This window comes from Ranitomeya variabilis, chromosome 7, assembly GCF_051348905.1.
Source record: "Ranitomeya variabilis isolate aRanVar5 chromosome 7, aRanVar5.hap1, whole genome shotgun sequence".
In the NCBI taxonomy this organism is placed as follows: Eukaryota; Metazoa; Chordata; class Amphibia; order Anura; family Dendrobatidae; genus Ranitomeya; species Ranitomeya variabilis.
The window spans coordinates 22,765,449-22,779,344 of NC_135238.1; positions in this window are offsets into that span (position 1 = coordinate 22,765,449).

Here is a 13,896-nt window from a genome sequence, read left to right on the forward strand (position 1 = left end):
CGGGATCAGAGCGTCCCGTGCTGGACAGCGGGGCGAAGCAACAAAACCGGGACAGTCCCGCACAATGAGGGACGGTTGGGAGCTATGCTGGTCGCCTCACTGGGGTCGGTCTTCAGCTTACTCTTCACCTCTCCCCACAGGTGTTGGATTGGGTTGAGGTCGGGGACTGTGGGGACAATCCACCTCCTCTACTTCATTGTCATTGATCCATTTCTTTGCCAATCTCGCCGTATGCTGCGGGTCGTTGTCCTGCTGGAACACGATGTCGTCCCTCTCATACCCAAAGTACTCGATGTACAAAGTAACTAGTAAATGCCGCTGTTCTCCTAAATCCGGCGCTGTTCTTCTTTTGTTCCTGCTCCTCTCCGTTCCCAATATACGACCTCCTCTTCCCTTTTTATAAATCTAGTGTTATCAAAGTGGGTGTGGTCCTCAAGCTCACGCCCACCGAGGAGAGCTGATGGCCACACCCACTTGTCTTATAAGATCAGATTTATATACAGGGAAAATGAGGCCATATCTCATGAACAGAGAGTCACAAGAACAAAAGAAAAACATCGCTAGATTCAGGAGAACAGCGGCATTTACACCAGGTTACAAAAATACACATTTATGGCAAATGACAAGTCTCCTTTAAATAAGTAATTACACTGTAAAATGCCAATTGTCCCTTTAAAATGGGGAATATACTGGTGAGACCTTAGGGTACAGTCACAGTGGGAAAACTCAGCCAAATTATGCCTTGTTACAGATGTTTAACCAAATGTTGAAAATTTGCTGCAAAGTTCGCCGTTTCTATTGCAAATTTGCGAATTTTAATAACAGCCACTCACACTGCAATATCACCAGCAAACCAGCCTCATTATTGGGTTATGGGGTGACCCCTTCTGACCTCATCAGGCAGCGCCTGCAATAATCCTACGGCTGCGGGGGATGAGAATCGCTCCATCCATTCATCAATTTACCATTCTGCACTGTGTCAGTAGGCTGCACCAACAGCCCGAGAGCAGCAGACTACAGCCCTGTACTGAGCACATGTCAACCTGACTGCCTTCAGCTTGGCTTTATGTCAGTGACCACAGATTGGCTGCAGCGTTTATTGGCATCTCAGGTTGTCTAAAATCCACTCAATATCTTGCGGTAATTTAAGTCTAGTCTGTACCACCTACATAACAATGCCATAAACACTACATAATACTGCCATACAGTGCCCACATAATACTGAAATTCAGTGACGTTATAGTACTGCCATCTAATGTCTCCTTATTACAGTCTCTGAATAATATCACCATGACCAATGGCGGTATTGTGTAGGAAAATAATAGTTATATATAGTGTCTACATCATAGTGCTGTCAGCAATGAATCATATGGCCCAATCCAGACAGCCAAAAACATGTAAAACTGGATGGAGGGATAACTGGCCACTGCCCAGTGAATGGGGCTATATGAATGCTTAAATGTACAGTGTGTGATGGGAGGTCCCATACAGGAAATGGAGGTATATGCAGTCTGAAAAGGCCCTAGCAGTGTGTATTATACCACCATTCAGAATGTATATAATAATGCCCTATAGTGAGTACATAACAGTACCAGCCAGTGTGTATTATACCACCATTCAGAATCTATATAATAATGCCTTATAGTGAGTACATAACAGTACTAGCCAGTGTGTATTATACCGCCATTCAGAATCTATATAATAATGCCATATAGTGAGCAAATAACAGTACCAGCCAGTGTGTATTATACCGCCATTCAGAATGTATATAATAATGCCCTATAGTGAGTACATAACAGTAACAGCTAGTGTGTATTATACCGCCATTCAGAATCTATAATAATGCCCTATAGTGAGTACATAACAGTAACAGCCAGTGTGTATTATATCGCCATTCAGTATCTATATAATAATGCCCTATAGTGAGTACATAACAGTACCAGCCAGTGTGTATTATACCGCCATTCAGAATCTATAATAATGCCCTATAGTGAGTACATAACAGTATCAGCCAGTGTGTATTATACCGCCATTCAGTGTCTATATAATAATGCCCTATAGTGAGAAAATCCAGTGCCATCCAGTGTGTATTATACCTCCATTCACTAGCTATATAATAGTGCCATATATTGAGCAAACAACAGTACCATACAGTCTGTATTATACCGCCACTTAGTAGCTATATATTACTACCATTCAGTATAATATAATAGTGCCATATAGTGAGTACATAACATTGCCACCCAGTCTATATGATACCGTCATTCATTATCTAAATAATGGTTCCATATAGTGAACACATAACAGTGCCATCCAGTGTATAATACGCCGCCACTCAGTACCTATATAATAGTGCCAAACAATGAGTACGTAACATTACCATCCAGTCTATATTATATTGCCATTCAGTATCTATATACAGTAATAGTGCCATATAGTGAGCACATATTAGAGCCATCCAGTGTATAATACACCGCCACTCAGTACCTATATACCGTAATAGTGCCATACAATTAGTACATAACATTACCATCCAGTCTATATTATATCGCCATTCAGTATCTATAGTGCCATATAGTGATAATGTGTGCAAACTGTAAAGCGCTGCGGAATATGTTAGCGCTATATAAAAATAAAGATTATTACGGTATATTATATAGTGAGTACATATTAATGCCATGCAGTGTATAATACACCGCCACACAGTACCTATAATAAGTGCCATACAGTGAGCACATATTAGTGCCATCCAGTGTATAATACACCGCCACACAGTACCTATACAATAGTGCCATACAGTGATCCCATACCTGTGCCACACAGTGCCCTTATAATACCGCAGTTGTCACCTTAGTTTTGGGCAGTATGTGCCCTGTGTGGTGGCTGGTGGAGGCCCGGGGCACGTGAACACTGTATAGGCTGAGATCTACTGATGGGACCTATATGGCAGCACATAGGATTGGCTTTCGTCACCGGTTATAGTAGAAGGTTCCTGGAGCGATTTTTGGAATGACGTGTGATGAGATGGCGGTACAGCGCAGGGCATCTCCCTTTTTCTCTGCATGTCTCGTGTGTGTTTGTCAGATTTTTTCTGCGGGCGGCAGAGATGGCGACTTGTCTTATGGGGGGAGAGGACAGGTAATCATTACGCAGCAAACGGAGAGGGATCTGCTCCAACTCTCCACTCTCCACTATTGATTCCTTCCAGCTGCGAGAGCCTAAAACCACAGAGAGACGTGCAGAGGAAAGTGCTGGTCTGTGGGGTGAACACAGGGCTCCACACAGGGGCTGGGATGTGTACAGACCCTTCTGTGACCCCCGGCTCTGTGTGGAGGTGCTCAGACTCGTTTTAGGGGTCTCACAAAGGGAATCTGTCAGTAGGATCCTAAGCCGTCTATATGGGCACGTAGGTCATAGGAAGCTGAATAAATTTACACCTTGATATCTGAGATCCGATGTTTTATTCCAAAGAAATCCACATTTTTTTTAAATTTGTAAATGAATTGTTAAGATCTATGGGCGGGACATAGATCTCTCCGAAACTCCACCTCCAGAGCTTATTTTAAACTAGATGGTGGCCCGATTCTAACGCATCGGATATTCTAGAATCTGTATGTAGTTTATTTATGAAGATTTAAGAATAATGCAATGAATACACAGGATTCGGCTGGCCGGGCGCGACCAATCAGCGAAGCGTGGTTCAAATCCCCCGCCAATTCGCGGCCGGAGTGTGCCTGTCGCTGATTGATTGGTCGCGCCCGGGTTTTTGAGGGCCCCAGGCGAAAGAGTCTCAGTGAGCCCCCCTTTAACACATACCACGATTCATGATGCACAGATACAGCAGAGAAATATAGCACAGCCACGTAGAATATAACACAGCCCACGTATATAACACAGCCCACATAGCATATAGCACAGCCACGTAGCATATAACACAGCCACGTAGTATATTGCACAGCCCACGTAGCATATAACACAGCCCACGTAGTACAATATATAGCACAGCCATGTAGCATATAACACAGCCCACGTAGCATATAACACAGCCACGTAGTATATTGCACAGCCCATGTAGCATATAGCACAGCCCACGTAGTATATAACACTGCCACGTAGTATATAACACAGCCCACGTAGCATATAACACAGCCCACGTAGTATATAACACAGCCCACGTAGCATATAGCACAGCCAGGTAGTATATAACAGACAGCTAAAACGCTATGTGGGCGCTGATTGGAGGGGAGTATGGAGGGGCCAATTCGCGGCCGGACTGTGCCTGTCACTGATTGGTCGCGGCTGGCTGGGCGCGACCAATCAGCGACGCGGGATTTCCACGACAAACAGACGGAAGTGGACCTTAGACAATTATATATATAGATAAATCGGAGATGTTAGCGCCCCCTTCATGATGTCTCACACTGGTAACTCCTCCTTTCATTTACAACAAGCTCTAACGAAGGTCTTTCCTGGAACTATATGGGGGGTAACATTTTAAGCTGCATATTGCAGGTTTGCGTTGGCAATATAAACAGGTATTATGTGGCCTATATGGCAGTAATGTGTTGGCATTATAGGGTGGTATTATGTTAATATGTTGGCTGCATATGTCACTATTATTTTGGCACTATGTTGCAGTATTATGTGTTCTGTGTATGGCAGTATTATGTTGGAACCATCTGATAGCATCATAAGTATTATATTAGCACTTGGTGATATTATGCTGGCTGCATATGGCAGTATTGTGTTGGCATTATATGGTGGTATGTGGGCTGCATATGGCAGTATTATGTAGGCAACATTTGGTAGTATTATTTGGCTGAGTATGAGTATAGCAGTACTATGTTGGAACAATATGGCAGTAACATGCAGGCTGTATATGGCAGTACTCTGTTGCCACTATACAATGGCTTTATGTGGGCTGCATATGGCACTATTTTGTGGCCCCCATTTAGTAGCATTAATTTGGATGTATATAGCAGAATTATCTTGGTACAATATGGACATTTGAGATGTATATGGCAGTATTGTGTTGGCACCATTTGGTTGTATTATTCTGACTGTATATATCAGTATTGTGTTGGCACTATAGAGTGGCATTATGTGAGCTGTATATGGCAGTATTGTGTTGGCACCATTTGGTTGTATTATTCTGACTGTATATAGCAGTATTGTGTTGGCACTATAGAGTGGCATTATGTGAGCTGTATATGGCAGTATTGTGTTGGCACCATTTGGTAGTATTACTTTGGCTGTATATGACAGTATTGTGTTGGCACTATACAGTGGCATTATGTAAGCTGTATATGGTAGTATTATTTTGGCTATATATGGCAGAATAATGTTTGAGCTACTGTATGTGGTAGAATTATATTGACTGTATAGTACAGTATTAGGTTGGTGCTATACAGCAGTATTGCGTGGGTTGTATATAGCAGTAATATGTTGGCAATATATGTTGATGTTTTACTTGCTGGCAGTATTTTAGCACTATGTGGCAGGGTATTGTTAGCACTAGATGGTGGTATTATGTGGACTTTGTGTCATTGTTATGTTAGCACTACATGACGGTATTATGTGGGCTGAAATAATTTTGAAAAATCGCCTAAAAATGTCATATAGGGAAGACTGTACTATGCGTGCTGCCCATGTCGGCCATGATGCCTCTTGCAAAACTATAATCTAGCCAATTCCCCTTGTTCCACAGATCACATATCACAGGTGATTTACTATAGGGGGTCAGAGGCAGCAGTGTTGCCCCGGCCCTGGTGGCCCCTCTCCCACATTTTTGGACTGCAGTGTCATAAATGGCACAAGGTTTATTGGGGGCTATGACAGATTTTGCGCTGGGGCCCTGGATCTCCACGTTGCCCCCTGTTGTACACGTGCCTCGTACATTTCCCGGGTCTGTGGTGGTCGGGGCGATGTTTGCTGTAGGACTGTGGAATCTAGACTTGTGAATTTCGCACGCCCCTGTGACCACCCCACGGGCCGACAGTCTGTAATGTGTCAGGTCAAACATCACCTGATGTCCCGACTGTGGAACAGCGGAGTGTCGTGTGTTATCGCGTCTCTCGGCCATTTATACAGTGAGGCCGGGTCACGTCTGAGGTGAAAAAGGAAGAGATTTGGATTCAGAACCAAACCGGTCACACCGACGTCACAGCTGTAAACAGGAGCATCTGTAAGGTTCCCATAAAAATAAAGATTATTATTATTGTTACATACAGTGTGCCCATCATCATTACCAGTCACATACAGTGTGCCCATTACTACCAGTCACATACAGTGTGCCCATTAATACCAGTCACATACAGTGTGCCCATCACCATTACCATACATAATAGATTATGGCCGCACACATCTGTGCTAAAATAAGGAACTATGAAATATATGGAATAGGAATAGCATAATGGCTTATGAACTTTATGAACAAACATGAGATTTTAGCACAAGATTTGGCCAAATATTGTGAGCCCATTCACCAACGACAAGGTAATCTCAGATCGAATGGGTAACTACACTGACTGCCTGGTGTGAACACTTACCTATGGTATCTGAGCTACTGCCCAATGTGAACACTTGCTCATGTTTGTTCATAAAGTTCATAAGCCATTATGCTATTCCTATTCCATATATTTCATAGTTCCTTATTTTAGCACAGATGTGTGCGGCCATAATCTATTATGTATGTATCTTTTTTGGCTATGCACCAGCATTTATAATTATTATATATATTGTTCAGTCAGTTTACTTATTTTTACTATATACTATTTTCTGACTTGAACGTCCCGCCCTTCACCATACCTGTGATTTTAATTACATCTCAACACAGTTGGTTCTGAGCCTCCTATATAAGTAGGCTTTATCATGTCATTAGCCATAAGCATGTGTTCACATTGGGCAGTAGCTCAGAGACCATAGGTAAGTGTTCACACCAGGCAGTCAGTGTAGTTACCCATTCGATCTGAGATTACCTTGTCGTTGGTGAATGGGCTCACAATATTTGGCCAAATCTTGTGCTAAAATCTCATGTTTGTTCATAAAGTTCATAAGCCGTTATGCTATTCCTATTCCTTATATTTCATAGTTCCTTATTTTAGCACAGATGTGTGCGGCCATAATCTATTATGTATGTATCTTTTTTGGCTATGCACCAGCATTTATAATCATCACCATTACCAGTCACATACAGTGTGCCCATTATCATTATCGGCCCAAACAGTGTGTCCATTATCATTACCAGTCTCATATATTGTGCCCATCACCATTACCAGTCTCATATAGTGTGCCCATCATCATTACCAGTCACATACAGTGTGCCCATTATCATTATCGGCCCAAACAGTGTGCCCATTATCATTACCAGTCACATACAGTGTGCCCATCATCATTACCAGTCACATACAGTGTGCCCGTCATGATTACCAGTCACATACAGTGTGCCCATCATCATTACCAGTCACATATAGTGTGCCCATCATCAATACCAGTTTACCAGTCACATACAGTGTGCCCATCATCATTACCAGTCACATACAGTGTGCCCATCATCATTATCGGCCCAAACATTGTACCCATTATTATTATCAGTCACATACAGTGTGCCCATTATCATTATCGGCCCAAACAGTGTGCCCATTATCAGTCACATATAGTGTGCCCATTATCATTACCAGTCACATATAGTGTGCCCATCATTACCAGTCACATACAGTGTGCCCATCATCATTATCGGCCCAAACATTGTACCCATTATCAGTCACATACAGTGTGCCCATTATCATTACCAGTCACATATAGTGTGCCCATCATCATTACCAGTCACATACAGTGTGCCCATTATCATTACCAGTCACATACACTGTGCCCTTAATCATTGTCATTGAAATCCTGAACCTACAATTCATTGAAAGCCACAATGTCTGCCCCAATATCACTGACAGCCTCATAAAGTGCCACAAATGAATGGCAGCCACAGTTGCTATAACAGTGCCAGGCTCATTGGCTGATATCAGTGTCACTGCTGCTTTATCAATATCGGAATTATTAGCACCTCAATATAATTTCCAGTCATAGACAGTGCCGCCATACCACTGGCAGTGATAGTGCCGCCATACCACTGGGAGTCATAGTGCCGCCATACCACTGCAGTCATAGTGCCGCCATACCACTGGCAGTCATAGTGCCGCCATACCACTGGCGGTCATAGATTACATGGATTTCCACTTTCCCTGGCTCCCCCCCAGCAGTGTGCCCGCACCCCACCTCCGCCCCTCTGCAGCTTGTGACAAGATCCACAGATTCCACAGAACGTTCCACGTATCCGCCAGTGCTGGAAGGTTGGGGGGTCACAGGTCTCTACGTCACCATGACCCGGGCACAGACGTGGGCTGTCATGGGGTGTGTCCGTGTATTCTGACTGCTTCGCCCCGCCCTCAGTGCACTTCCAGGCTTATTTGCATGTGGCTTTAAAGCTCGATTTCTCAGCGCTGTCATATCGGATTACTACAAGAATGGTGTCATTTTATTCCTGTGCAATCATAGCACTAGATTAATGAACTAGTTCAATCATCCTGACAGGTCCCCTCTAACCGCTCTCCTATAATCCAGTATTAGTGGGGTGTAAGGGATGCCGGACTATCAGGATATTCTGGATAATTGGAATGTATCTCTGTGCAGAATCCAAATTATTTGTCTCCTCAATTACTCCATATTCTGTGACTGGTTACCACACTCTGGATTATCAGATTCCAGATTAAAGGAATTTCACTGTCATTTTTTTAGGATAAATTCTGTGGGCCAAGATCCGATAATCCGGACTTTACGATGGAGGAACAGCAGAGCGAAGGCTCCTAGCGGCTCGTCACGTTCATGGGTCGCCCGTCACGTGGAGCCGTCCATGGCGCCACCTGTCCCACCAGTTGTATCACCGAGAATGTGAACTGTGGCTTTAACAACACGTAAATCATAAAGAAGTGAAATCTGTGACCCCCGAGGAGGCGCAAACTCCCCAAAACAGTTTTGCAACTTGGGTTACATGGACCACAAAGGTTCAAGCTAAAGCACCACCTGAGAGGTTTTAACGCAACTTTTGAAAGTTTTGGAAAGTCTTTAAAGCAACTTTGGAAACTTTGCAACAGTTTGAGAACTTTCCCCCTTACAAGGTCCGTTCCGTGCCTCATTCCCCACCACTGGATGCACGTTTGGATGTACTGTAGGGTCACTGTGTGGCTGCTATTTTTATCAGGCCTCCTGCACCCGGCGTCACCATCCTTGACCCCCTCCGTGCTTTTTATAGGTTCACTATGCAGGGTCTCGGCTGTGAGGAGAGTGACTGAGCATGTGCGACCACCAGCACTCCGCTCATTGGGTGGACGGACACATTGCTATACACTGTGAACACAAGGTGGCGCCAGAGTGTAAGTAAGTCATTATACTTCACAGCAGATAAATGACAAATATTAGTCATCGTCTATTATCTACCGGTATATATTGGATGCATGCCATATGTAACAGCCCCTTTAAGCAGCACTCGTTGTCAACCCCCCTACCCCCGACTTGTTGCAAGAGGAAGGTTTTTCATTGATGACCCTCAAAATGGATAAAAATAGGACACAATGGACGCAAAGAAGAAACATGATGAAATAATGGCCGCTTTACTTAGTGGGGTTACATATCGGATAGAAAACATCTCTAATACTAAATTATGCGAGCAATGATATGGAGATATAGACAGATGGATAGAAGGATGGATAGATAATAGATAGATAATCAATAGATAGATAATAGATTAATAGATAATAGATGATAGATAAATAATAGATAATACATAACAGATAATAGATAGATAATAGATGATAGATAGATAATAGATAGATGATAGATAGATAGATAGATAGATAGATGATAGATAGATAGATAGATAGATAATAGATGATAGATAATAGATAGATAATAGATAATAGATAATAGATAGATAGATAGATAGATAATAGATAGATAGATAATAGATAGATAATAGATAATAGATAGATAGATAGATAGATAGATAGATAATAGATACTGTAGATAATAGATAGATAATAGATGATAGATAGATAATAGATAGATGATAGATAGATAGATAGATAGATAGATAGATAGATAGATAGATAGATAGATAGATAGATAATAGATAGATAGAAGTGATAATATGAGATAGGAATGACATATTTTCATAAATAAATGATTCCTTTGGGGGACGCTTAGACTCCATTTTTTCTCCCATCCAGGGATGTCTCAGACATGGTTCGGTGGTCTCTGTTATGGGGTCTTTTCTTTTAGGCTGCTTTCACACATCACGTTTTTGCCGTCAGGCTGAATCTGGCGAAATAAAAAAAAACAAAACTGACCCGTTGCAAATTGTGAAAAACTGATGAGACGGATCCGTTTTTTCGCTGGATCTGACAGAGAGAGAGAGAGACCCCAGAATGGAAAACGTTACTGCACATACTAAAAAAAAAAAAGAGCATGCTCAGTGTAAAAAAATGGAATCCGTCGCCGGATTCCACTATTTGACGGATCTGGCGCCATAGGCTTCCATTCTAGCAAACGCCGGATGGCGTCAGATACGTCGATGTCCGTTTTTTCGCCGGACACAAAAAAACGTTCATCTGTCCATTGTGTCCGGCCGCCGGACTGACAATTTTTGCAGGCGAAAAACGGACGGAACATGAGGCCATCAGGCGCAATCCGGCGCTAATACAAGTCTATGAGAAAAAAAATTATTCGCCGGATCAGTTTTTTTCAAAATTCGCCGGATTGTACCTGACGGCAAAAAACTGACGTGTGAAAGCAGCCTTATACATTCACAGCTCTGCATAAATGGATGTAGCCCAGACGAGCGGGTGTACAGTCAGCGCGGACAGACGGCATTAATGATTTACGCGCAGACAGGACACAGCAGGGGCGATGCCGCTCCGCTCCTAGGGGGCCGGCTGGAATAAATCTGCATTGATTATAGGAGGCGCTCTCCTGTCCGGGGTCTTATATAATAAAGGACATAACTTTGCATTCATGGGTTAACACGTAAAGGGACCCATCAGCTCTTCTGAATTATCTGTTTTAGCAAACACTAGTATTGTTAATTAACTAACAACATTCTGGGAAGACGGGTCTGAAACCTTCGCATTGTGCCGTCCCTCTGTTCTTCCTCCTGGAAGTTGATGAGCACCTTCTCTTCCGCTTCTAGCTGGAGATTTCTACAGTCCAGGCCTAGTCCTGTACATCTGTATGCACAGAGCTCCCCCTGGTGGTGGCTAAAGGCAGCTAAAATAATAACTTTGGACATAAGTTATCCAACTTCTTAGTGGGGCCCATTCTGAGGTTGTTGTTTTTTTTTTATTTCTTCTTCTGCCTGATTGTTTTTTTTCCACATAATAATAGAAGCAATGAATAATAAATGGAGGGTTAAAGTAAAGAGAGGTCTTGGCGGCCTTGGTGAGTTGATAATAATTGTCATTAGGCAGGGATGTGACGATACTTTCCATTGTGTCGCAGGAATGGGCGCACGTCTGTAGAGAAGCGGGAGCAGGGAGCCGCGTCACTCTCCATGCCGCATGTCACCGACTCCTCTCAGCTGCCTGTCAGGATGGATTCGCCATCGCTTTGGATTTTTATCAGATTTAATGAGAAGATGAAGGAGTAATCCTGCCCCGCAGTGGCCACTGGTGGTACTGCAGGAGAATTGATATCCCATCATCTAAAAAGAGCGGCATTATAAAAATTGTAGGTAAAGAGTTGCAGCACGCCCTAAGAAAAACTCAGTATCATCCCCCATTGTAGCAGAAAAACAGCAGCGTCCTCCCTCATTGTAGGGGAAAAACAGCAGTGTCCTCCCTCATTGTAGGGGAAAAACAGCAGTGTCCTCCCTCATTGTAGCGGAAAAACAGCAGTGTCCTCCCTCATTGTAGGGGAAAAACAGCAGTGTCCTCCCTCATTGTAGGGGAAAAACAGCAGTGTCCTCCCTCATTGTAGGGGAAAAACAGCAGTGTCCTCCCTCATTGTAGGGGAAAAACAGAAGTGTCCTCCCTCATTGTAGGGGAAAAACAGCAGTGTCCTCCCTCATTGTTGGTGGAAAAACAGCCGTGTCTTCCCTCATTGTAGACAAAAAACAGCAATATTATCTCTCATTGTAGGGGAAAAACAGCAGTATCATTCCTCATTGTAGCAGAAAAACAGCAGTGTCCTCCCTCATTGTAGGTGAAAAACAGCAGTGTCCTCCCTCATTGTAGCGGAAAAACAGCAGTATCCTCCCTCATTGTAGCAGAAAAACAGCAGTATCCTCCCTCATTGTAGCAGAAAAACAGCAGTGTCCTCCCTCATTGTAGGGGAAAACCGCAGTATCCTCACTCATTGTAGCGGAAAAACAGCAGTATCGTCCCTTATTGTAGAGGAAAAACAGCAGTGTCCTCCCTCATTGTAGGGGAAAAACAGCAGTGTCCTCCCTCATTGTAGGGGAAAACCGCAGTATCCTTACTCATTGTAGCGGAAAAACAGCAATATCATCCCTCATTGTAGAGGAAAAACAGCAGTGTCCTCCCTCATTGTAGCGGAAAAAGAGCAATATCATCCCTCATTGTAGGGGAAAAACAGCAGTGTTCTCCCTCATTGTAGGGGAAAAACAGCAGTGTCCTCCCTCATTGTAGGGGAAAAACAGCAGTATCATTCCTCATTGTAGCAGAAAAACAGCAGTGTCCTCCCTCATTGTTGGTGGAAAAACAGTAGTGTCTTCTCTCATTGTAGGGGAAAAACAGCAATATCATCCCTCATTGTAGGGGAGAAACAGCAGTGTCCTCCCTCATTGTAGGGGAAAAACAGCAGTATCATTCCTCATTGTAGGGGAAAAACAGCAGTGTCCTCCCTCATTGTAGGGGGAAAAACAGCAGTATCCTCCCTCATTGTAGGGGAAAAACAGCAGTGTCATCCCTCATTGTAGCGGAAAAACAGCAGTGTCCTCCCTCATTGTTGGGGAAAAACAGCAGTGTCCTCCCTCATTGTTGGGGAAAAACAGCAGTGTCCTCCCTCATTGTTGGGGAAAAACAGCAGTGTCCTCCCTCATTGTAGCGGAAAAAGAGCAGTGTCCTCCCTCATTGTAGGGGAAAACTGCAGTATCCTCCCTCATTGTAGCGGAAAAACAGCAATATCGTCCCTTATTGTAGAGGAAAAGCAGAAGTATCGTGCCTGATTGCCTTTTGTAATGGAAAGGAATGGAATGGGCAGCACGGTGGCTCAGTGGTTAGCACTGCAGCCTTGCAGCGCTGGGGTCCTGGGTTCAAACCCCACCAAGGACAACATCTGCAAAGAGTTTGTATGTTCTCTCCGTGTTTGTGTGGGTTTCCTCCGGGTACTCCGGTTTCCTCCCACATTCCAAAGACAAACTGATAGGGAATTTAGATTGTGAGCCCCAACAGGGACAGCGATGATAATGTGTGCAACCTGTAAAGCGCTGCGCAATATGTTAGCGCTATATAAAGATTATTATTATTATGGAAAAACAGTAATATCATCCCTCATTCTAGTGGAAAAACAGTAATATCGTCCCAGATTGTAGCAGGAATACAGCAGTATCCTCCCTCATTTTAGAAGAAATACAGCAGCAGCATCCTTCATTGTAACAGAAGTATCATCCCTCATTGTGTGGCACGGGTTTTAGAAGGATAATAGCAGCGGAAAAACAGCAATAAAACAAGTATATGTGAACAGACCCCTGCGTTGGATTTCGTAGCCAAGGTGAAATGGTTAATTCCTATCCTTAGAGAAAATATATAGATCATACATTGATCAAATGCAGATGTAAAGTGGGATTTTGTGCTCTGCTCCCAATAGTTCAGCATTGTGAACGCCTCTAGCGCC